This window comes from Macaca fascicularis, chromosome 1, assembly GCF_037993035.2.
Source record: "Macaca fascicularis isolate 582-1 chromosome 1, T2T-MFA8v1.1".
In the NCBI taxonomy this organism is placed as follows: domain Eukaryota; kingdom Metazoa; phylum Chordata; class Mammalia; order Primates; family Cercopithecidae; genus Macaca; species Macaca fascicularis.
The window spans coordinates 173,985,198-174,009,840 of record NC_088375.1 but is presented as its reverse complement, the minus strand read 5'-3'; the positions used below and the strand labels follow the sequence as shown (position 1 = coordinate 174,009,840).

At 37.2% G+C, this 24,643-nt stretch overlaps 1 long non-coding RNA gene across 8 annotated transcripts in view; it reads right to left on the bottom strand.

Moving 5' to 3' along the window:
• LOC107127321 (uncharacterized) overlaps positions 1 to 24,643 on the bottom strand; it is a 415,876-nt gene that overhangs the window by 38,928 nt on the left and 352,305 nt on the right. For 5 of the 8 annotated variants that reach the window (XR_010578128.2, XR_012419500.1, XR_006696081.3 and 2 more), the window contains one exon: positions 1,565 to 1,708. The exons of the other annotated variants lie outside the window; for them this stretch is intronic. This is a non-coding gene — a long non-coding RNA (uncharacterized lncRNA). The remainder of the gene's footprint in view (positions 1 to 1,564; positions 1,709 to 24,643) is intronic. 8 annotated transcript variants of the gene reach the window in all.

Sequence of the window (24,643 nt, the reverse complement as noted above, 5' to 3'; positions counted from 1 at the left end):
TTGCCACTAGACCAAATCATAAATGTCAGTATTTCTCTCTGTAACACAACTCTTCAGCCACAAAGCACAGTACTGAATGCTTTGGTACACATACTGCAAAAAAAGTCATTAATTGTCCTTTGCTTTCCTTAGTTTTCACTGTTTACTCCTAGCTAAGCTTTCTCATGTCATGAGAAGTAATTCTACTAAATAAAACCTGGTTATACATTAAGAAGACATCTTTTTAACAATGAAAAATCTTGAGTTTCAGAGTTAAGCTTTAACAAGTTTTATAAACTAGAGACTTCAATGAACACATGCTATGTAACAGATTTCTATAAGTCTGGTAAACTAACAGAGAAAAGATTGTTTATCTCTAAGGCACCACATAGCAGCACACAGAGAGATGAAGCCCTGATATAATCTAAATAAAATGTGTCTATACACTAGTTATTATCAATGAAAAGTCATCAAAAGAATCCCTACTTTCTATTTCCAAATCCCAGGCTGTTTCCAATACATTGCACTGTCTTCCTTCAGATAATGAAAAAGAAATAATTGTGATTCCTATACTCACTAAGTTAACAACTGAACACGCTTGCAATTGTCAAAAGATGTCGGATACTATATATAATGAATTTTGCAATACTAGGAATGGATACTGAAAGAATCAAGAAGAAATGGAGTTCAGAAAGCTTCCTGAAAAATTTCAAGAAAGTAAAATGGAGGAAAAAAGAAGAGGAAACCAAACATTAGAAAGGCTTTATTAAGGCACTAGACTAGAGCCATGAGGATGTACACACATTCATGGGAAAGGTCGGAAATATGTGTGGTGAAAAGAAGTAGGAAATAAAGTTAGACATGTAGAGATGGTCCGCATTTTGAAAAGGAAAAGATAACATTAAAAATCCACGTCCAACTCAATGTTCTGCTTTAAGAGAACGCTGTCTTTAATTGATTTTAACTACATCAAAATATGCTGCATGGCTGCACAGAAACTTTTGATGATTTTCAAAGCTTGGAATTAACTAAAATGACTTTATTTAGCATTTATTACCCACTTCTACAGGCACACCTAGTAGTAAGCACTTTGAATACATTTTCACAGAGGATCTATACAAGAACCCTATGTGGTTGGTACAAATGTGATTCCCTTCCCAGAATGAAGAAAACTCAGACTAGAAATGTTAAGACGTATTTCCAAGTCAGAGTAGTTAAGCCAGGATTCAATGCAGGTCTTTCTTGATTCTAGAATCCACACCTTCAGCTTTCATAGAATTTACCATCTCGTAGCACTTTAAGGATGCTAAAGGATTCTGTTTCTTAAATTTAACAGTCGGCCCTGCTCCCCTCTAGCATCCTAAGGAAGTTGTTCACATAAAGAAAAATTAGAGAAAAGAAACCAAGGGAGTGATTGTCCGATTCAGAGTTTCTTTAATATGCTGGGATGACACACATGCCTGAGGCTAATAGATGTAAGATGGGCTTCCCACTTCTTCTGACGCTATCTAAGATGGTCAAATTGCAAAGCAGAATCGACCTGACAGGTCCATCAAGATACTGAGAGAAAAGACCATGAGCCCACCTGTTTAGATCAGGTGCTGTGAGGATGTGATGGAGCAGCAAGGAGAGCCGAGTCCTTTGCCTTGAAGGAACTGTAATCCTGCCCACCAGGACTGTGGACACATCTGAGCGGAAAATCTTCCTCCCTTATCAACATAGAGGAATCCTGGAAGTGGGAGAAGGCAGTCTGAGGCATGACTTCACCTGAAGGCAAGATCAGAAACACGGGAGAAGAGGCAAGGAACCCCCGACTTCACCTCCCCCGACAAACACACACAAACAATAAGTATAAAACTGTACATTCAAATAGCTTCTGCAGTTCCCTAAGCATTGTAATATTTATTATTTCACTTGAACTTCACAACAGCCCTTGAGGACAAAACCAAGGCACAAAGAGGTTAAGTGACTTTCCCAAAATCAGATATCTAATAAATTACCCAGCCAGTCTCCCTAATAACCTCATCATTCTGAAGTCACAAGGACAAATCTTATCTCACCACTGAGTATAGGGAGTGAAAAGGTCAGGCAGAGAGGAGTGTCATGATTACAGTTTGGTTAAACCACTTAGACACATCCACCATTCCAGCATTCCCCCTAAGTCCCATTTCAAAATCTTAGATTATTTTTAAAAATAAGAAGAAAGGAAACATTACACAGGTCACATCTCTGAGTCCTATCTAAAATACCACATTTTTTAAAAAACTGTAAGTATTTCAATGGTTTTAGTCATTGAAATCAACTCTTAAGAATAAATAATTATTAGTGTGAAAAAAACTATTTATTCATAGTTTCCAAGAATGTCTTTCTCAGAACAACAACTTTGTACAGTTTATGTAAATGGTACCCCTGTAACAACCTGCATAGTCTCTATAGTCACATTTATCTGCCTAGTCATACCATAGTACCTCAGTCCCCGCACAATCATTGAGTCAATGAACCACAGAGTAATATATTATCCATTAATTTATTTTAAAACAAATATTGAACACATACTATGTGCAAGCCCAATGCTAGGTTCTAGGAATGCAGCAACAAACAAGACACATTTTCTGCCATTACAACTTCATGGGTTGCCTGTGCTTTTGGTGTCAGGCCAAAAAAAAAAAAAAAATTGCCAAGATGAATGTTAATAAGATTATTCTCTGTATTTTCTTTTAGGAGTTTCATAATTTCAGGTCTTACATGTAAGTCTTTAATCCATTTTGAGTTGATTTTTGTGTATAATGTAAGATAAGGGCCCAATTTTATTTTTTTGCATGTGGATATTCAGTTTTCTGATCACCATTTATAGAAGATACCAGCCTTTTCCCATTATATATTCTTGGTGCCCTTGTCAAAGATTAGTTGATGGTATATTCATAGGCTTATTTCTGTTCCATGGGCCTATGTGTCTGTTTTTGGCAAGTATTCTGCTGTTTTGATTACTATACCTTGATAATATAGTTGGAAATCAGGAAATGTGATGCCTCTGACTTTGTTTTTCTTTCTCAAGTTGGCTTTGGCTATTCAGAGTGTTTTGTGATTCCACATAAATTTCAGCATTGCTTTCTCTATTTCTGTACTAAATAAGTAGGACTACGCCAAACTAAAAAGCTTCTGCATGGCAAGGGAAACAGTCAAAAAATATTAAAAGGCAGGGAGTGGGGAGAGCAACATGGCTTAATAGAATCCTCCAGGGATCGCTCCTCCCCGACAGGAAAACCAAATTGAGTAACTATCCTTGCAAGAAAGCACATTCAAAGGAACCAAAAATCAAACGAGCAATCACAGTACCTAGATTTAACATCATATTAGGGAAAGAGGCACTGAAGAGGGTAGGAAAGACATTCTTGCATTGCAAACACCGCCCTCGCCAATCCCGCAGCAGTGCATGGAGAGAAAATCTATATGCTTGGGGGAGGGAAAGTGAGTGATTGTGGGACTTCACATAGGAATTCAGTGCTGCCCTGTCACAGAGGAACCCAACACAGGGCAGTACTTGGCCAGTGCCCTTGGAGGGAACAGCCAGACTAGCCCTAGCCAGAGGGAAATCCTCCATCGCAGCAGTAAGAATCTGAGTTCCAGCTAGCTCCACCACCTAGTTCAGGATCCCAGGGCTCCTCCGACTAAAGTGTCCTTGTGAATGAATTGTGAATGTCCTAAATGAATTTGAATGGCAAAACGGCCTTGGATAAGTCCTTCTGCTATGCTGGGCTTGGAGCCAGTGGACTTCGGGTGCACTTGAGACACCAGCTGTGGTGGCCAAGGGAGTACTTGTATCACCCTTCCCCCAACTCCAAGCAAAGCAGGTCTGGGAGAGACTCCTTCCACTTGGGGAAAGGGAAGGGAACAGTACAGAAGACTTTGTCTTGAAAGTTCAGTACCAGCTCAGCCACAGTAAAATAAAGTGTCAAGCAGATTCATGAAGCCTCTACATCCAGGTCCTAGCTCCTGGATGGCATTTGTATACTCACCCTGGGCCAGAATGGAACCCACTGTACTGAAGGGAAGGACCCAGTCTTGGCAGGATTCCCCATCTACTGACTAAAGATCTCTTCATCCTTGAATAATCATTCATGGTAGCCAGGCAGTAGCCACCATAAGCCTTGGGCAAGGCCTAATAATGTGCTGGCTTCAGATGTGAACCAGTCCAGTCCCAGCTGTGGTGGCCACAAGAGTGCTTTCACCACCCGTCCCCCATTTCCAAGCAGTCTTCTGCAAAGAGAGCCTCCTTCTTATTGGGGGAAAGTGAGGGGAAAAAAAGAGACCCTCTGCCTGGCAATCCAGAGAATTCTCCCAGATCTTACCCAAGCCAACCACAGCAGTACTTCTACATGTCTGCAAGAGTTGCAGCTTTACTAGGATTGTGGCACTTCCTTGTGCAGATATGACTGTAGTGACCAAAGAGTTGCAATAGATTATAACACTGAATTCCCTTTGAATACCTGGAAAGCCTTCTCAAGAAGGAGAGGTACAAACAAGTATAGAATGTGAAGATTAGAATGAATGCCTAACTCTTCAACATCCAGACATTGAAAAACATCCACAAACACCAAGAACGTACAGGAAAACATGATCTCATCAAACTAAATAAGGCACCAGTGACCAATCCCAAGTGACAAAAATATATGAACTTTTAGACAGAGAATTTAAAACAGCTGTTTTGAGGTAGCTCAGTGAACTTCAAGATAACGTAGAAAAAGAGTTCAGAAACCTATCAGAGAAATTTAACAAAGAGATTAAAATTTTTTTAAATCAAACAGAAATTCTGGAACTGAAAACAACTGACAAACTGAAAAAATGCATCAGAGTCTCTCAATAGCAGAACTGATCAAGTGGAAGAAATAATTAGTGAGCTTGAAGACAGTCTCTGTGAAAAACACAGTCAGAGAAGAAAAAAGAATAAAAAAGGATGAAGCACACCTTTGTGCTTGCATCATAAGCACAAAGCGCCTACCTACAAGATCTAGAAAATAATTTCAAAAGGGCAGATCTAAGAGTTATTGGCCTTAAAGAAGAGGCAGAGTGAGAGATCAGGGTAGAAGGTTTACTCAAGGAAGTAATAACAGAGAACTTTCCAAACCTAGAGAAAGATAATCAACATTCAGGTACAAGAAGGTCGGTCATAGAACATCAAGCAGATTTAACTGAAATAAGAGACAAAAAGGTCGGTCATAGACCATCAAGCAGATTTAACTGAAATAAGACTACCTCAAGGCCCTTAATTAAACTCCCAAAGATCAAGGATAAAGAAAGGATTCTAAAAGCATTCTAAAAGAAGAGAGAAACATGTAACATATAAAGAAGCTCCAACACATCTGGCAGCAGACTTCTCAATGGGAACTGTACAGGCTAAGAGAGAGTTGCATAACATATTCAAATTGTTGAAGGAAAAAACTTTTATCCTAGAATATTATATCCAGAAAAAATATTCTTCAAACATGAAGGAGAAATAACAACTTCCCAGACAAACAAAAGTAAGGGATTTCATCAACTCCAGAACTGTCTTATAGGAAATGTTGAAGGAAATTCTTTAGTCTGAAAGAAAAGGACATTAATGGGCCATAAAAAATCATCCGAACTTAAAAAACTCACTGGTAACAGGAAGTATATAGACAAATTCAGAATATCCTAACACTGTAATTGTGGTATGCAAACCACTCATATCTTGATTAGGAAGACTAAAAGATAATCTTATCAAAAATAATAACTATAGCAACTTTTAAGAGATAAATAGTATAAAAAGATACAAATAGAGCAAAAAGTTTAAAGTGAGGGGATGGGGTCAAAGTGTAGAGGTTTTTAAATAGTTTTCTCTTTGCTTGTTTTTATGATCAGAGTTAAGATTTCCTCAGTTTAAAATAATTTGTTATAACATATTATTTGCAAGCCTCATGGTAATCTCAAAACAAAAAGCCTACAGCAGGTAAACAAAAAATAGAAAGCAAGAAATTAAAACACACTAACAGAGAAAGACACTTTTACCCAAAGAAAGATGAAAGGAAAGAGGAAGGAAGGAAGGAAGGAAGGAAGGAAGGAAGGAAGGAAGGAAGGAAGGAAGGAAGGAAGGAAGAAAGAAAGGAAGTGAGGGAGGGAGGGAGGGAGGGAGGGAGGGAGGGAGGGAGGGAGGGAAGGGGGAGGGGGAGGGGGAGGGGGAGAGAGGGAGGGAAAGAAAGGGAAGGGAAGGGAAAGGAAAGGAGGCAGGGAAGGAGGGAAGACAATCAGAAAAAAATAACAAAATGGTAGTAATAAATTCTTACCTATCAATAATAAAATTGAATGTAAATGGACTAAATTCTTTAATCAAAAGACAAAGAGTGGCTAAATGGATTTTAAAAATAAGACCCAACTATATGCTACCTACAAGAAATTCATTTTACCTATAAAAACACACACAGACTGAAAATACAGTAATGGGAAAATATATTCCATATGGATGGAAACCAAAAAAGAACAGAAGTAACTGCACTTATATCAAATAAACTGGACTTCAAGACCAAAAGTATGAAAAGAGACAGAAAACATTATTACATAATAAAAGGGTCAATTAAGAAAAAGGATATAACAATTGTTAGTATATGTGTACCCAATATTGGAGCACCCAGACATATAACGCAAATATTATTAAAGTTAAAGAAAGAGATATGCCTCAATACAATAATAGTTGAAGACTTCAATACTCTCCTTTCAGCATTGGACAAACCATCGAGACAGAAAATCAACAGAGAAACATCAGACTTAATCTGTGCTATAGTCAATGGATGTAATAGGTGTTTTCAGAATATCCAACATCTGCAGAACACACATTCTTCTCCTCAGCACATGGATCATTTTCAAGGACAGACCATATGTTAGGCCACAAAACAAGTCTTAAATTTAAAAAAAAAAAAAAAAAAGAAATACTATCAAGTATCTTCTCTGACTACAATGGAACAAAACTGGAAATCAATAGCAAGAGGAATTTTGGAAACTATACAAACATATGGAAATTAAACAACATGCTCCTGAATGACCAGTGGGCCAATGAAGAAATTAAGAAGGAAACCAAAAATGTATTGAAACAAATGATAATGGAAACACAACATACCAAAACCTATAGGATATAGTGAAAGCAGCATTAAGAGGGAAATTTATAGCTATAAGTGTCTATGCCAAAAAAGAAGAAAAGCTTCAAATAAATAACCTAAGGATGCACCTTAGAGAACTAAAAAAGCAAGAGCAAACCAAACCCAAAATTAGTAGAAGAAAAGACATAATGAAGATCAGAGAGAAATAAATGTGATTAAGTCCCCCCAAAAATACAAAAGATCAATGAAATGAAAAGTTGGTTTCTTAAAAAGATAAACAAAAGTGACACCCCTTTAGCCAGACTAAGAGAAAAAGAGAGGATTTAAATAAATAAAATCAGGGGTGAAAAAGGAGACAACTGATATCGCAGAAATTCAGAGGATCATTAGACACTACTATGAACAACTATATGCCAATAAAATGGAAACCCTAGAAGAAACACATGAATTCCTAGACACACATCACCTACCAAGATTTAACCATGAAGAAATCCAAAACTTAAAAAGCCCTGTAACAAATAACAAGATAGATGCTATAATAAAAAGTCTCCCATCAAAGAAAAGCTCAGAACCCAATGACTTTACTACTGAAATTTACCAAACATTTAAAGAACTAATCCAATTCTACTCAAACTGTATCAAAAAAATGAGGAGGAGGGAATACTCCCAAACTCAGTTTGATGAGGCAAGTATTACCCTGATAGCAAAATCAGGCAGACATAACAACAAACCAAAAAACTACAGGCCAATATCTCTGATTAACTTAGATGCAAAAATCCTTAACAAAGGACTAGCAAACTCAATTCAAAAACAAATTTAAAAGATAATTCAGCATGATGAAGTGAAATTCTTTCAGGGTGTAAGGATGGTTTAACATATGCAAATCAACAAATATGATACTGTGATACCTCATAGGAACAGAATGAAGAGCAAAAATCATATAATCATTTTAGTTGATGACAAAAAAACATTCAATAAAATTCAACATTCCTTTATGAGGAATAAAACAAAAACTGGATATAGAAGGAACATACCTCACATGAAAACAACCATACACAACAGACTCACAGCTAGTACCCTACTGAATGGGGAAAAACTGAAAGCCTTTCCTCTAAGACCTGAAACAAGACAAGGATGCCCATTTTGACCACTGTTATTCAACATAGTATTGGAAGTCTCAGCTAGAGCTATTAGACAAGAAAAATAAAGAAAGGGCATACAAATTGGAATGGAAGAAGTCAAATTATCCTTGTTTGCCGACAATATAATCTTATATTTATAGAAACCTAAAGATTCTATCAAAAATCTATTGGAACTGGTAAACAAATTCACTAAAGTTGCAAGATACAAAATCAGCATACAAAAATCGGTAGCATTGCTATATGCCAGCAGCAAACAATTTGAAAAAGAAATCATGAAATAATCCCATTTACAATAGCTAAATAGCTAAAATAAAATAAAATATCTAGGAACTAACTTGACCAAAGAAGTGAAAGATATCGATAATGAAAACTATAAAACATTGATGCAAGAAATTTAAGAGGACACAAAAACATGAAAAGATATTCCATGTACATGGATTAGAAGAATCAATATTGTTAAAATGTTCATACTATTCAAAGTAATCTATAGGTTCGATGCAATTCCTGTCAAAATACCAATGATAATCTTCATAGAAATAGAAAAAAAAACCTAAGATTTATGTGGAACCACAAAAGACCTAGAACAGCCAAAGCTAACCTTAGCAAAAAGAACAAAACTGGAGGATTACATAACCTGACTTCAAATTATGTTACAAAGCCATGTCAACCAAAATAGTATGGTACTGGCATAAAAGCAGACACATAGATCAGTGGAACAGAATAGAGAACCCAGAAATAAACCCACACATCTACAGTGAATTCCTTTTCAACAAAAGTACCAAGAAACTATAATACATTGGGGAAAGCACAGTCTCTTCAATAAATAGTGCTGAGAACGCTGGATATCCATATGCAGAAGAATGAAACTTGACCCTTATCTCTCACCACATACAAAAATAAAATCAAAATGGATTAAAGACTTAAATCGAAAACTACTGAAAGAAAATATCAGGGAAACTCTCTAGGACTTGGAGTGGGAAAAAACATCTTGAGTAATACCCCACAGGCACAGGCAACCAAAGCAAAAATGGACAAATGGAGTCACATGAAGTTAAAAAGCTTCTGCACAGCAAAGGAAACAATCAACAAAATGAAGAGAAAACCCACAGAATGTGAGAAAATATTTGCAAACTACTCATCTGACAAGGAATTAATAACCAGAATATACAAGGAGCTCAAATAACTTAATGGGAAAAAAAAATCAAATAATCTTATTTAAAAATAGGCAAAAAATCTGAATAGACATTTTACAAAAGAAGACTCTCAAATGGTTAACAGGTATATGAAAAATGCTCAACATCATTAATAACCAGAGAAACGCAAATCAAAACCACAATGAGATATCATCTCACCCCAGTTAAAATGACTTTTACCCAAAAGTCAGGTAATAATGAATGTTGGAGAGGATATGAAGAAAGGGGAACACTTGTACGCTGTTAGTGGGAATGCAAATTAGGGCAACCACTATGAAGAACAGTATGGAGGTTCCTCAAAAACTAACAATAGAACTACCACATGATCCAGCAATCCCACTGTTAGGTATATATCCAAAATAATGGAGATCATTGTGTTGAAAAAATATCTACACTTTCTTGTTTATTGCTGCATTACTCCCAATAGTCAAGACTTGGAATTAATGTAAGTGTCCATCAACAGATAAATGGATTAAAACAATGTGGTACATATACAGAATGAAGTATTATTTAGCAATAAAAAGAATGAAATCCAGTCATTTGCAACAACATGGATGGAACTGGAAGACATTAAATGAAATAAGCCGGGCAGAGAAAGACAAATTCCACATGTTCTCACTTACATATGGAAGCTAAAAAATAAAACAATTGAATTCATGGAGATAGAGAGTATAATGATGGTTACCAGAGGCAGAGAAGGTACCAGGGAAGGGTGGAAAATTGGGGATAGTCAATGGGTACAAAAATATAGGTAGATAGGATTAATAAGTTAATATTTGATAATACAAAGGGTGACTATAGTCAATAATAATTTCTTATCTATTTTAAAATAACTAAAAGCATGGAATTGGAATGTTTCTAACACAAAGAAATGATAAATGCTTGAGGTGATGGATACCCCAATTACCCTGATATGATTATTATACATTGCATGCCTATATCAAAACACATGTACCCTATAAATATATATCTATTAAGTACCCATAGTAACTAAAAATAATTTTTTTAAAAAATGAAAATGCAACCTACTGAATTGGAGAAAACATTTGCAAACCATATATCTGATAAAAGGTTAATACCCAAAATATATAAGGAACTCATACAATTCATAGGAAAAACACAAATAACCCAATTTCAAAGTGGGGAAAGGACTTCAATAGACATTTTCCCAAAGAAGACATACAAATGGCCAATAGACATAAGAAAAGGTACTCAACATCACTAATCATCAGGGAAATGCAAATCAAAACCAGGTTGACATATTACCTCACATCTGTTAGGATGGCTTTTATCAATAAGAGTTGCCAAGGGTGTGGAGGAAAGGGAACCCTTGTACACCATGGGTAAAAATGTAAATTAGTACAGCCATTATGAAAAACAGTATGGAGGTTCCTCAATAAATTAAAAATCAAATTACCATATGATACAGGATTTCCACTTCTGGATATTTATCCAAATGAATCAAAATCAGTACCTTGAAGAAAGATCTGGACTCCCATGTTCATTGCAGGATTATTTGCAATAGTCAAAGTACAGAAACAACCTTAGTATCCTTTGACAGATGAGTGAATAAAGAAATTGTGTGTGTGTGTGTGTGTGTGTGTGTGTGTGTGTGTGTACACAATGGAATATTATTTAGCCTTTAAAAAAGAAAGAAAACCTGCTATTTGTGACTAAATGGATGAATTTGGAGAACATTATGCCAAGTGAAATATGCCAAACAGAAAGATAAATATTACACGATATTCCTTATATAGAGAATTCAAAGTCAAATCAACAGAAAGAGAGACTAGAATGGTGGTTGTTAGGAGACAGGAGATGGAGGAAATGAAGACATGTTAGTCAAAGGGTGCAGACTTTCAGTTATAAGACATACAAATTCTACAGATCTAATATACCATATGATAACTGTCATTAATAATAATGTATTTTATACTTAAAATATACTGAGTCAATATTAAATGTTTGCATCACCAAAAAATGGTAACTATGTGAGATGATGAAAATGTTAACTAGTCTAGTTGTGGGAATCATTAGACAAGGTATAGTTATACCAAAACATCACATTGTAAAACTTAAATATATGCAATTTTTCTTTGTCAGTTATATATCAATAAAGCCAGAGAGAAAAAAGAAACCTCATGGGTTAGTGGAAAAGACAAATAAGTAAACATATATGTGCAATTCAATGTGGTAAGTGTTTTGATATTAAAAAACATATTAGGCATTTTTAATAACAGCACTTGCTTCAAGTGATTGTTGTGAGGATTGAATGAATTAATGCCTAGGAAGCACTAAGAACAGTACCAAACACAGTGTTTCTTATGCATTAAATCATTCAATCCTCACTTAAGCCATATGAAGTACTGTAAGTTCTATTATTAAACCGATTTTACAGATGAGAATACAGGGGCACAGGGCAGATAAGCAATTTAATAGACCCAGAGCACCTTCATGGTGATCTTTGGCTCTGAAATAAGAATTAGGATTCTAGAACCCACAGAATGTAATCACTTCCTTTCCAGGAGCAAACACCAGGCACTATGTGAACAAAAAAGGAGGGAATAGAATCCATCCTGGGTGTCAGGGAATGGCACACATTTCCTGTCTGGGTTACATATTTCAGTCTCTGTTCATGCTAATTCAAAAGTAAATACTCATATCTGACCTTCAGTTCCTCCCCACAAAGCAGAGCTGTGCATCAAAGCAATACAGTCCATTTTGTATCAGCCTGTAATATTATTAACCAGTCAGGTTTAGGGAAGCTGATAAAGAAGAAGATATTAGAAATACTATATGTAATATAAATATAATGAAGTGCAGTTGTCAAACTTTCTTAACTAAAAAAGCATGTACTTTCTTAGTTAAAAGAAGAACATTTCATTGGGGAAATTTCTCACAAAGCCCAGGTTTCAGCTGAAGGAAAGAGGCAAGAGTAAACATGAGAAGCCCAAGCAAAGGTGCATGGAGGCGGAGGATGAATGTTTAGTCTGTGTCTGGTAGTCTGCAAAGAACATGGGCAATCTGAAGAGATCCTAGGGGAAATTGCCAACATAAACAGGCTCTCAATGGAGGTATACATGTTATAAATTTAGAAAGCATCGGCCAGCACTCTCTTGAGTGTGGCTGCCCTTTGCTTTGCCCAAGTAGGGTACTCAAAATCCCCAGAAAGAACCCACTCTCTAATAAGCATCAAATAGGAGCCTGGTGCTACCCCAGGTCCTTTAAGCCTCCAAGTAACGTTAGGAGGGAAAGACTTTTATCTCTTTCTACAATTGAGCAAATGAGTCTCAGAAATATGCCCAGAGTCAGGCTTGTAAGCATGTAGTCAGAATTTGAACTCACACCTGACTGCTGCTGAAGTCCTTTCCACTCTCACTTGCTTACCCTCTGAGAATTTTCAGGATTCTCGTCAGACATCACATAACCTTTAGGTTGGCATTCACCAGCTCATTGAGGGCAGGGACTATACCAGTCTTGCTAATCATTTAATACCAGCTACCATTGACAGTACTTACATTGGATGATCAATTATTTTTTTGAACTTTCAATATACTTTATTTTCTAGAATTGTTTTAGGTTCATCACAAAAAAAATTGAGTGGAAGGTGCAGAGAGTTCTTATATATCCCCTTCTCCCACTATTAATATACCATATCAGAAAGGCACATTTGTTCCAATCAATGAACCTACGCTAACACATCATCATCCAAAGACCATAGCTTACATTAGGGTTCACTCTTGGTGTTGTATAGTCTATGGGTTTGGACAAAGGTATAATGACATGTCGCCACCTTTATAGTATCAGAGTATTTTCACTGCCCTAAAAATCCTCTCTGCTCTGCAGATTCATCCCTCCCTCCCCATAACCCCTAGCAACCACTGATCCTTTTACTGTCCTCATAGTTTTGCCTTTTCCAGACTGCCATATATTTGGAATCATAGAGCAAGTAGTTTTTTCAGACTGGGCTATTTTCATGTAGTAGTATGCATTTAAGGTTCCTTCACGTCTTTTCATGACTCGATAGCTCATTTCCTTTTAGTGCTGAATAATATCCCATTGTCAAGACGTACCACAGTTTATTTATTCATTCACCCACTGAAGGACATCTTTGTTATATTAATAAAACTGCCATAAACATCCACATACAGGTTTTTGTGTGGACATAAGTTTTCACCTCCTTTGGATAAATACCAAGGAATACAATTGCTGGAACATATAAGAGTCTGTTTAGTTTTGTAAGAAATTGCCAAGCTATCTTCCAAAGTGGCTCTACCATTTTGCATTTAATAAGAGTTCCTGTTGCTCCACATCCTTGATAGCATTTGGTTTGTCAGTGTTTTGGATTTTCATCATTCTAAATGGTGTGTAATCAATGAATATTTATTCAATACATTAATTTTTAATCATAAATTAAAATGAAATAAAAATTGAAATCATTAAGAAAGTACAATTATAAAATCTATTATTTGCATTGTCACTTTTTAAAGACTGGAGGTAAAGGGAGACCTTCCATATTCAAGTTCTAACCTATCACTTTTATGTCACCATCCACCGTGCCTCTGGACAAACTGTTCGGTCCGCTCCAAGCAGTCAGTCTGCTGAGTGGAGACGTGGGGGATTGGCGGGGAGGGAGAAGAGAAGAGGGGGATGATAAGTATGTACTTTGGGATCTTTGTCTAAAATCCCTCTTGTTGCTACATTTTATTCTTCTCTAGCCACTGTATTCTGCTCCCTACATTTGAGCTCCAAATACAGTCACATCTCTTTTATTATTATAATTAACTGCTATGAAGTCTGCTACCATTATTACAAGGAAAAACAGTAGTTCCATATTAACATATTTCTACTTAAAAGCCAATATTAAAATATGTTAAATCTATAGTAATTTAAACTGGTGCACATATAAATAGAACAATGCCAAATTATGAAATAAACCCAAATGCATGAGTAATTTAGTATATGATAAGCTGGGCAAAAAATGGATTCATGAGTAAACAGTTAGTGTTGATAGATTCAATTTGGGAAAAAAATTGGGATCACTACTTCATACCTTACACCAAAATGAATTATAGAATTATCGAAACTATTAATAATTTAAAAGGAAACTATAAAAAGACTAGAAGAAAATAATATGATTTATTTAAACAATTTATGAGTAGGGAAAGGCTTTCAAAGAATAACACAAAACCCTAAAACTTTAAATAAGTTGATGCATGACCACATAAAACTAAAACATTTTAAAAGTAAAACATTTTAGCCATTCATAAATGGCTTAAAAATAGTCCAAAGACAAAATATTTCAAAGATATGTTTGTAATTCATATCACATCAAAGGGATAATTTTCCTAATACATAAATTGTGCTCAGAAACCAGTGAGAGAAAATATCACTAACGAATTTGAAAACAGTTAAGTTATATGTACGTAGTTTACAGAAAAATACAAATGGGTCTTTAAAATAAGAAATAATGTTTGGTCTCACTCATAATGAGAAAATATACTGAGATGCCATTTTGCTTTTAAAAACTGACAATGGGGCCGGGCGCTGTGGCTCACGTCTGTAATCTCAGCACTTTGGGAGGCCGAGGCAGGGGGATCACGAGGTCAGGAGATCGAGACCATCCTCACTGACATGGTGAAACCCAGTCTCTACTAAAAACACAAAAAAATTAGTTGGGCACGGTGGGGGGCCCCTATAGTCCCAGCTACTTGGAGCCTGCAGTGAGCTGAGATCACGTGCCACTGCACTCCACCCTGGGTGACAGAGTGAGACTCCATCTCAAAAATAAAAAACCAAACTGACAATGATCCAAAGTTTGAAAACATACTCAGATGGCAAAGGTGTGGGAAAAAGGCATTCTTGTATATTGTTGATTGTACATTGCTACAAGCACTAAATGGAACACCTATCGAAAGTATACAGGTACATAGCCTTTGACCCACCAATTCCACTTCCTTGTATTCAGTCGACAGATATACTTGCACGTGTGCTTGTGCATGTTTAGTTGCAAGTCCCATCTACATCAGGACGGAGTGGTTAAACAAAGCATGGTGCATTCTTTATTATAAAAGAGGAGGACAAAGTTCTGTATGTCCTTTATCCTTATGAGGTACAATCATCAAGAAATAATTTTCTATTAAAAAGTACATAGGTTGGATTGAAACAGAAACACAATAGCACATAATATATGACTCCATTTACATGGCATTCAAGACCAGGAGAAACTAAAAGATGGTGATAAAAGTGAGAATAGCAATTATCTCTGGAGAGAATAGGAAGAGGCACAAGGGAGACATTGGGGTGCAGGAAATAGATATCTTAATCCAGGTGGTGATCACATGGGTATGTACTTGAGTAAAAATTCATCACACCATACACAAATTCTGCACTTTACATGGCCTCTTATTTATAAAACAAATCCACAGGCAAGACACAGAACTATGGATATAATATTCTATATTTTGTGCAAAAAAGAAAAAAATATACGTCTATATATGTATTTGCTTATACATGCATAGAATATCTCTAGAAGGCTACATGAGAAACTGGTCATGTCAGACGAGGAATTCTGGGTGACTAGGAGCAGGGGTGAGTGGGAGACTCATCAGGTATCTTTTGCTACTTTTGCATTTTAGACCATGTGAATATATTACCTTATTGCAAAAACATGCAATGAATAAAAAAACACACCACCTAGAATTGTCCAAGACCTCAGGGGCTTACTCAGTCCTGATTACAAATGCCAGCCCCAGAGGAAATTGGAGGGTCTAAAGTCAGCTCTCTGCTAATGTTGCCTCTCCTGCCACAAGGTGTCACTATTGAAGACTGGGCCTGTAAGATCTGACAGATACTGGTCCACCACCAGCCCAATAAATTACACATATAAAATATGTCAGATAGTTATAGGCACATGAAAAAAATAAAATAAGATACAGAGGTAAAGTATTAAGCAGGGGAGTGAGTGGGAGAATAAAGGAGTCCTGGCTATTCTAGGTGGGCGGTTTATGAAAGGCCTTGCTGATGAGGTATGATCTGACATCTAAATGTAGCAAGGAGACAAGCATTGTGAATATCTGGAGATAGAGCAGTTGAGGCAGAGAAGACAGCAGATGTAAAAGCCCTGAGGCCAGAGTATGCCTGCCATGGCCGAGAAACAGCGAGGATGCCAGTGTGGGTGAAGTAGAGAGAACCAAGTAGAGAACAGCAGAGATAAGGAGTAAGAGGTAAGCAGAGGCTAAGATCACAAAGGGCCTTGGAAGCCACATAAGGACTTAGACATTTACTCTGGGCAAGATGGAAAACCAATGGAATATTTCAGCAATCAAGAGATTATTTTTTGGACCTAGTTAATGGAGATGTTAGGTGGGATATACAAGCCTGGGCATTAGTTATGAACTGGAGACATAAATCTAGAAGTCATCAGATTTCTCTTCCCTCCAAATGAATTACTCTTTGGGGTCATTGGGTTTTTTGGGGCCCTTTCTTGCCAGCACATCTTGCTCCAATCCAATCCACTCAGCAAAGTTCCCTAACTTCACACCATATGAAGCGGAAGTTTGGATATCAATTTCTCTATCTCAGAAGGCAAACTATCACCACCACTCCACATATCAAAGACTCTAAGGAGCACAGCCTTTAAAAAATTACACACATGTGCCCAATGTACACAAATCCAGTTATACTCTTCTTCTAGAATCATAGATGCATATTCACTTGGTTTTTACATTTCCTTAACCAGGAGGGTCCACTTAACTAAATCTCCTCTGAACAAAAAAGGGCTCCTTTGTCCACTGAAACATAGCTTTACAGACAGGTTAATGTCACTAAATTTTTTTATTTATGCCTTACTAAGGCCTTCATGACATTTCTATAAGTTTTCTCCAACTTTTCTAAGTCTTTTGAACATTTTTCCATCATTGTCTATTTCTCCTTAACTAACATCTAAATTATCCATTTGCTCCTCTTTAAAATATATATGCCATCCAACCTTTATGGCACTGAAATCAAGGCAGAAAGCTTGTTTATCAGCTGAAAGACCATGAGAAAGTCACGCCATTTCTGTAAGCCTCAGTCTCCTTGTTTGATAGTTCATTGTTGTCTCTAAGACGTGAGTGACTTATATTTTTGTTTATACCTTTCTACAGTTTTTTACCTAAATTGATGATAATGAAGAAGATGATTGATATGGTTTGCCTCTGTGTCTCCACCAAAATCTCATGTCGAATTGCAATTCCCAGTGTTGGAGGAGGGGCTTTGTGGGAGGTGACTGAATCACAGAGGTGGACTTCCCCCTTGCTGTTCTTGTGATAGAGTTCCCCCAAGGTCTGTTTGTTTAAGTGTGTAGCAATGCCCCCTTCTCTCTCTTTTTTTTTTTCTCTCTCTCTCTTTCTGCTGTCATCTATGTGAAGACAGGCTTGCTTCCCCTTCACCTTCCACCATAATTGTAAGTTTCCTGAGGCCTCCCCAGCCATGCCTCCTGTACAGGCTACAGAAATTATAAGTCAGTTAAACCTCTTTTCTTCATAAATTATCCAGTCTCAGGTAGATCTTTATAGCAGTGTGAGAATGAACTAATACAGAAAATTGGTACCAAAGAAGTGGAGCATTACTATAAAGATACCTGAAAATGTGGAAGTGAGTTTGGAACAGGGCAGAGGTTGAAACACTCTGAAGGGCTCAGAAGAAAACGGGAAGAACGGAGAAAGTTTGAAACTTCCTAGAGACTTCTGAATGGTTGCAACCAAAATGCTGATAGTGATATGGACAGTGAAGTCCAGGCTGAGGAGGTCTCAGATGGAGATGAATAACTTATTGGAAACTGAAGTAAAGGTCACTCTTGTTATGCTTTAGCAAAGAGACTGGTGGCATTGTGCCCCTGCTGTAGAGATCTGTGGAACTTTGAACTTGAGAGAGACAATTTAGGGTGGCTGGCAGAAGAAATTTCTAAGCAGCTAAGTGTTCAACATGTGGCATGACTGCTTCCAAAAGCCTATGTTCATTTGCATAAACAAAGAAATGACCTGAAACTGGAAATTATATTTAAAAGGGAAGCAGAGCATAAAAGTTTGGAAAATTTGCAGCCTGACCATGTAACAGAAAAGAAAAATCATTTTTCTGGAGTGGAATTCAAGCCTGCTGCGTAAATGTGCATAAGTACAGAGAAGCCAAATGTTAATAATCAAGATAATGGGGAAAATGCCTCCAAGGCATTTCAGATACCTTCACAGCAGCCCCTCCCATCACAGGCCTGAAGGCCTGGGAGGGAAAAATGGTTTTGTGGACTTGGCCAAGGTCCCCACTGCCCTGCACAACCTCAGAACATCGTTCCCTGCATCCCAGCTGGTCCTTCTGCCATGGCTAAAAAAGCCCCAGATACATCTCAGGCCACTGTTCCAGAGGGTGCAAGCCAAGGTTTCCATTTAGTGTTAAGCCTATGGGTGCACAGAGGGCAAGAGTTGAGGCTTCGGAGCCTCTGCTAGATTTCAGAGGATGTATGGAAATACCTGGATGTCCAGGCAGAAGTCAGCTTCAGCGGGGGAGCCCTCATGGAGAACCTCTACTAGGGCAGCATGGAAAGGAAATGTGGGGTTGGAGGCCCCACAAAGGATCCCAGCTGGGGTACTGCCAAGGGGAGCTGTGAGAAGAGGGCCATCATCCTCCAGGACCCCAAATGGTAGATCCACCAACAGTTTTCACCATGCACCTGGAAAAGCCACAGGTACTCAATGCCAGCCTGTGAAACCAGTTTAGTGTGCTGTACCCTGCCAAGTCACAGAAGTGGAGCTGCCCAAGGCCTTAGGAGTCCACCCTGTGCATCAGTGTTGCCCAGATGTGAGACATGGAATCAAAGGAGATTGTTTGGAGCTTTAAGATTTAATGACTGCCCTGCCAGGTTTTAAACTTGCATAGGGCCTATAGCCCCTTTGTTTTGGCTGATTTCTCCCTTTTGTAACAGGAGCATTTACCCAATGCCAATACACCCATTGTATCTGTGAAGTAACTAACTTGTTTTTTAGTTTACAGGCTCATAGGCAGAAGGGACTTGCCTTGTCTCAGATAAGACTTTGGACTTGGTCTTTTGAGTTAATGCTGGAAAGAGTTAAAACTTTGGGGGACTCTTGGGAAGGCATGATTGTCTTTTGAAATGTGAGAACATGAGATTTGGGAGGTGCCAGAGGTGGAATACTATGGTTTGGCTCTGTGTCCCCAACCAAGTCTCATGTCAAATTGTAATTCCCAGTGTTGGAGGAGGGGCCTGGTGGGTAGCGATTGAATCATAGGGGTAGACTTTCCCCTTGTTGTTCTTGTGATAGAATTCTCCTAAGATCTGTTTGTTTAAAAGTGTGTCTTTTACTTCTCTGTCTTTCTCTCCTGTTGGCCAAGTGGAGACTTCCTTCCTTCCCCTTCACCTTCCACAGTGATTGTAAGTTTCCTGAAGCCTCCCTAACCATGCCTTCTGTACAGCCTGCAGAACTACAAGTTAATTAAACCTCTTTTCTTTATAAATTACCCAGTCTCAGGTAGTTTTTTATAGCAGTGTGAGAACAACTAATACAATGATACTTACCTAGTGATAACTGATTAATAAGAGGCTTTTTATGTTCTTTGCAAGGAAAGAAGGAAACATTGGCAAGTGAAGGGAAGCATGAAGGGAACATAGTAGCATGCACATAGCAGAAATAATATATGTATTATTGTTGTTATTATTACTATTAACCTGAATTGCCCATTCATTTTTTAACAGATATCAATATTTTATAAGACTGTGCTTGTTTCCATCAAGAAACAATATTTGTAAAAGTATACATTGAGTAATAGTAAAATATAAAAACTTTTCTAAAGCTGTTCAATAAATATTTTATTCAATTTTAAGTTCAGTGGCACATGTGCAAGTTTGTTTTACAGGTAAACTTGTCTCATGGGGGTTTGTTATACAGACAAGTTCATCACTCAGGTACCCATTATTTTTCCTGATCTTCTCCTTCCTCTCACCTTCCATCCTCCAGTAGGCCCCAGTATGTGCTGATCCCCTCTATGTGTCCATGTGTTCTCATCATTTAGTTCCCACTTATAAGTGAGAACATGAAGTATCTGGTTTTCTGTTCCTGCATTAGTTTTGTAAGGATAATGGCCTCCAGCTCCATCCATGTTCCTGCAAAGGACATGATCTCATTCTTTTTATGCCTGCATACTATTTCGTAGTGTATATGTACCACATTTTCTTTATCCATTCTATCATCGATGGATACTTAGGCTGATTCCATGTCTTTGTAATTGTGAATAGTGCTGCACTATACATGTACATGCATGTGTCTTTATAATGGAATTTATATTCCTTTGTATATGTACTCAGTAATGAGATTGCTGGATTGAATGGTCATTCTGTCTTTAGGTCTTTGAGGAATCACCACACTGTCTTCCACAATGGTTAAACTAATTTACACTGCCACAAAAAGTGTGTAAACATTCCTTTTTCTCTACAATCACTTCAGCATCTGTTATTTTTTGACATTTTAGTAATAACTCTTCTGACTGGTATGAGATGGTATCTCATTGCAATTTTGTTTTCCTTTTCTCTAATGATTAGTGATGTTGAGCTTTTTTTCCTGTGATTGTTAGCCATATGCATGTCTTTTTTTGAGAAGTGTTTGTTCATTTTTTTGCCCACTTTTTAATGTTTTTTTCCTTGTAAATTTGTTTAAGTTCCTTATAGATACTGGACATTAGACCTTTGTCCGATGCATAGTTTGCAAAAATTTTCCCCCATTCTATAGGTTATCTGTTTAGTCTGTTGATAGTTTCCTTTGCTGTACAGAAACTCTTTAGTTTACTTAGATACCATTTGCAATTTTTGCTTTTGCTGCAATTGCTTTTGTCGTCTTCATCATGAAATTTTTTCCTGTTCCTATGTCCAAAATGTTATTGCCTAGGTTGTCCTTCAGGGTTTCTTATAGTTTTGAGTTTTACATTTAAGTTTTTAATCCATCTTGAGTTGATTTATGTATATGGTAAAAGGAAGGGGTCCAGTTTCAATCTTCTGCATATGGGTAAGTCAGTTATCCTATTACCATTTATTGAATAGGCAATCCTTTGTTTTTGTCAAGTTTGTTTTTGTCATTGATTGTTTTTGTCAAGTTTGTCAAAGATCAGATAGTTGTAGGTGGGCACCCTTATTTCTGAATTCTTTATTGTGTTTAATTGGCATATGTGTCTGTTTCTGTACCAGTACCATGCCATTTTGGTTACTGTAGCCCTGTAGTATAGAGTGAAGTCAGGTAGTATGATGCCTCCAGCTCTGTTCTTTTTGCTTAGGATTGCCTTGGCTACTTGGGCTCTTTTTGTTGTTCCATATAAATTTTAAAATAGACTTTTCTAGTTTTGTGAAGAATGTCAATGGTAGTTTAATAGGAATATCATTTAATCTATACACTGCTTTGGGCAGTATGGCCATTTTAATGCTATTGATTATTCCTATTCATGAGCATGGAATGTTTTTCCATTTGTTTGTGTCATCTCTGTTTTCTCTGAGCAATGTTTTGTAGTTCTCCTTGTAGAGATCATTCTTCTTCCTGGTTACCTGTATCCCTAGGTATTTTATTCTTTTTATGGCAATTGTGAATGGAATTGTGTTCCTGATTTGGTTCTTGGCTTCACTGTTGTTAGTATATTGGAATGTTAGTAAATTTTGCACATTGATTTTCTATCCTGAGACTTTGCTGAAGTTGTTCATCAGCTGAAGGAGCTTTGGGCTGAGACTATGGAGGTTTTAGATATAAGATCATGTCATCTGCAAACAGAGATAGTTTGACTTCCTCTCTTCCTATTTGGGTATCCTTAATTTCTTTCTCTTGCCTGATTTCCCTGGCTAAATTAACTAGCTGTGTGACCTTGAGAATATGCTTAACCTCTCTGAGACTGTGATTGCTAATCTGTGAAATATAGGCAATAATAATTCTATTCATGAGATCGTTAAAAGTAATATTTAAATGTTGAGAGGATAAGCACTTAGTGCTGTACTAGATCTGATATGTTGACACTACACAAAACACTTAGTAAACTTAGATAATAATTACCTGCATTTCCAACAGGAAGGTCAGCTGGTGCAGGGCAGATAAAGAATCCAGAGAAAAACTGAATACCAGTTAAGGGCAAACCGAGAATTCAGGTCCAGAAAACAAGGGGGTTCCCAGTTTTCAAAAGTTAAGCAGAAGAAGGTAGATATAATGGAGATTCTCACTTAAAACAGTAGTATTTTGTCCAGATCAAGCTAAAATCAAGCATGTATTGAGTTGTTCATAGCAGAGAGGAGACAGAACATAGTGATCAAGAGACTGGGTTTTGTAGAAAGTCTTGGGTTTTTAGTCCTGATTCTGAAATATACCAGTTATGCAACCTCAGTTCCCCAAACCTCAATTCCTCATCCATAAGCAAAAAAAATGTAAATGCTAAGATTTGGTCACAAAAGTTCCAACTCAGATCCCCAGTGAATATTAAGATCATTGTGGCATCAAAATTGGTGCCGTGAGAGTCAGGCTGCCATGGAGAGACGTACTCAGGCCCCGGACACAGACCTGTCTTGACTCCTAGATTAGATATGTACCAGGCACTTTAGAACAAGTTTCTTAATCTTTCTGAGCCTGAGCTTCCTCAGCTATATAGTGGAGATAATAATAATTTCTAAGTAAGATAGGGTAAGCAAAACACCATTACAATGACTGGCACATACTATGTGTTCAAAAAGTCATGATCACTGTTGCTTATGCTTGCTCTTTTCAGGCACTTTGCTACATGCTGGAGTTATAACAGTGAACAAGAGTATATTTCATTCCATCTTTCAGGTATTTAAAGACAGATGCCATGTTCATATCCACTCTGGTCTCTTCTTCAGTTCCTTAGCTATTCCCCCATGACAAGATGTCCCAACACGATCCTCTCTTTCCTGGCCATTGTTAGACAAGCTCTGTTTTGAAAATAACCTTTAGGAATATGGCACCCAGAGGGGAGGTGATATCCAGCCATGATGTGATCAACCTGAAATATCATAAGAATTTGGCTTTGACCTTAACACTGTACTTCCGCTAACCCAACCAACATTTCTATTAGTTTTTTTTTTTTTTTTTTTGATTCCTGCAGTAGTTACAAAGAAAACTACAATAGCATTGTTGCCAGACTCATTGGTGCAGTGTACAGCCTGAAAAAGTATTCAGTTATTTTAAGCAAGCTGAAAAAATAAAGAAGCAAAGATTCTGTATGAGAATCCAAAGTAGAATCATGGAGCAGAAAGAGTCTAATATGCCTCCTTAATTTTGTAGGCAGTCAGGATCACTCTAAATTAGTACCACAGAGAAGATGGATGTTTCCATCCAGGGAAAAAAAGAATCCATTAAAATGACTAAGAATAGAAATACTTAGCCAAGAAGAAATAAACTGTGAATATATTTTAAAGGCAAACTCCATAGTAAAGTTGAGAAGATCTGTAATAACGATGTCAAACATCTTCTTTTAAATCTCATAAATCCTACCACAGGAATAGAGTGGAGTGAGAGCAGATTTATTACTTTCTACAAAGGCAGAGTCTTCTACCAATGCCTGCAGATAACCCAATGGGCCATCAACAAGTAGTTACTGCAACCTCAGAATTTAGACAATCTCCTTTACAAATTAGAATAAAGAGTCCTAGAAGACAGATTATATTCTCTGAGCTGTTTTCACAGGACTATTTTCTGGCTGTTTGATTTATTTGCCTAGGTCTGAGTGTCAGAGGCCTGAGAAGTCATCTCTGGATTACAGAGATGAGCTTAGAATGAAAGTCACATTTTGTTTTATAAAAGCAGCTCAAGCATCAGGGTTTGAATGCTCGGCACCTCTTTAATCAAACCAGGGCTGTTCAGTGCAGGGCTTTGTAAGTGAGCTAATTAGTAATGTGCCAGAGACTTACCTGGTTAATCAAATGATTAATCACTCAGTAGACTTCATTCCTCTTGTTTTCTGGCTGTCTTTGGCTCCTATATTTGGTGTTTTTGTATTTTTGCGGTAATTAGCATTTTAATAGCTGGCAGCCACCATTCAGGGTAAAAAAAAAGGGGGGGGGCATTGTCCCATTTTAACCATTTTTTGTACACATAAAAATGAGACAGACGGGGTTCCCTTCTAGAACAGGTTATATGGCTTGACCAAGAAACGTTAAGCCAGTTCTGAGGAAATACAATATTTGGGT